The 2,196-nt window shown below is 42.4% G+C and overlaps 1 non-coding gene across 1 annotated transcript; it reads left to right on the top strand.

Moving 5' to 3' along the window:
- The first annotated feature begins 437 nt into the window (after window positions 1–437).
- TRNAS-GGA (transfer RNA serine (anticodon GGA)) lies at window positions 438–510 on the top strand. Its single transcript has one exon. It is a non-coding gene; the product is annotated as a tRNA-Ser (tRNA).
- The last annotated feature ends 1,686 nt before the right edge of the window (window positions 511–2,196 follow it).

Here is a 2,196-nt window from a genome sequence, read left to right as displayed (position 1 = left end):
GCCAAACAAAGCCCAACCCTAAAGGAGCTAACAACAGGCCCAAACCATAGGCATATATAATAATATCAGGCATGGTAAGTGCTATTAAAAAAATAGAGAAAAGGATTGAAAGCTAAAAAGTGATGAGGGTGACAGCTATGATGAGGGTAATACCTGAGGAGTTACCCAGGAACATAAAGAAAACTGAATAAATTAAAAGAGCAGCTGGAACAGGGGAAATGGTAAATATAACACACCTGAGGGGTGGGGGGTCGGGGGGGGTGGAATGAGTGTGGTAAAGTCAAGAAATAGGGAAAATACTGGTGGACCTAGAGCAGACTGAGTTCCTGTCTCTAAGTTTGTGCTTCTGTTAGCCTGGGTAACTGCTTGGACCTGTTTTACAAAATGGCACAATCTCACCAGAAATAATTTGGTATTATATAGTACCACATTAAGCTTCCCTGGTGGCTCAGAGGTTAAAGCATCTGCCTGGAATGCAGGAGACCTGGGTTCGATCCCCGGGTTAGGAAGATCCCCTGGAGAAAGAAATGGCGACCCACTCCATTATTCTTGCCTGGAGAATCCCATGGAGGGAGGAGCCTGGTAGCTACAGTCCATGGGATGGCAAAGAGTTGGACAGGACTGAGCAACTTCACTTTCTTTCTTTCAGTACCACATTGGTGAACTTGGAATAAAACCAAAATAGCCCATCTTAGACCAAAAACGCAGACAATTTTCTATCAATGGTCTTCCTTCTTCTTTTGGAATAAATTTCTTTTGTTATTCTTTTCCAGTTTTGTTGAGATATGTGACAAACAAAACTGCATAAGTCTAGGTTGTACAGCATTATTTGACTTACATGTATCGTGAAATGATTGCCAGAGTTAAGTTTAGTTAACATCCATCATCTCACAAGGATCCCTTTCTTTGAGACAAAAACTCTTAGGGTCTACTTTCTTAACTACTTTCCTATATCATGCAGCAGTGCTAACTACAGTCATCATGCTATACATCATATCCCTAGTACTTATCTTTTATCTGGAAGTGTATGCCTTTAATGACTTTTATCCAATTTCCCACCTCTAACACCTGCCTTCGGTAACCACAAATCTGACCTTCTTTGTCCATGAGTATGGTTTAAAAACAAAAAAAACTCTTTAAAAATTCCTTATTAAAGCGTCATCATTGGGACTTCCCTGGAGGTCCAGTGCCACAGTCCAGCTCCAGCAGCCAGGGATTCAACCTGAATGGGTGAGCGGTGTCGGTGAGAAACTGAGGCAGCCTCTCAGCTTTCTTGGACTGCCTGTTTATTTCAAGCGTATGATTCTCTTTTATACCTTTACAAAAGCATTAGGTCAGAGGTTTGATATTTTTAGTTCCCACTGACCCAGATTTATTTTTCTCCAAAAATCATTGTTGCCCCTCAAAAGGACTTCCTTCCTCAGCGATTCTCTTATCTACTTTTTCTCATGTGTCCTTGTGAATACACTGTAACTCATGCTAATGTCTGGGCTGCATACCACATTCCTCAGTTTAATTATTATCTTTCTAAGTCCTGTTTGCCCCTAGTATCCTAAGCTCACTATTTCTAAGAAAGGGCTTCTAGCTATAAATATCTCTAAAGTCCCCAATCTCTATAAGCTATAGTAGAATAGGCTAACATTACAGCATCCCTTAAATCTTTAGCTTCTAACTATTTTAATTATTCCTAAGTGCTTTTGAACTGTGGTGTTGGAGAAGACTCTTGAAAGCCCCTTGGACTGCAAGAAGATCCAACCAGTCCATCCTAAAGGAGATCAGTCCTGGGTGTTCTTTGGAAGGACTGATGCTAAAGCTGAAACTCCAATACTTTGGCCACCTCATGCGAAGAGTTGACTCATTGGAAAAGACTCTGATGCTGGGAGGGATTGAGGGCAGGAGGAGAAGGGAACAACAGAGGATGAGATGGCTGGATGGCATCACTGACTCAATGGACATGAGTTTGGGTGAACTCTGGGAGTTGGTGATAGCCAGGGAGGCCTGGTGTGCTGCAGTTCATGGGGTCGCAGAGAGTCGGACATGACTGAGTGACTGAACTGAACTGAACTGAAGTGCTAAATTCAGCAAACTCTTTTGCCATAAACACCTTCCTCACAAATAGGCTTCAGAGAGCAATCCCTCCCATGGTCTAAAGCTGCAGCCTCTGTGCTCACCCTGGAACATTCTTTTGTAAGTCCT

The sequence above is a fragment of the Ovis canadensis genome, chromosome 21 (assembly GCF_042477335.2).
Source record: "Ovis canadensis isolate MfBH-ARS-UI-01 breed Bighorn chromosome 21, ARS-UI_OviCan_v2, whole genome shotgun sequence".
NCBI classification, from domain to species: Eukaryota; Metazoa; Chordata; class Mammalia; order Artiodactyla; family Bovidae; genus Ovis; species Ovis canadensis.
Note: the sequence above shows the minus strand (reverse complement) of the source record. Positions and strands in the feature narration are given on the sequence as shown.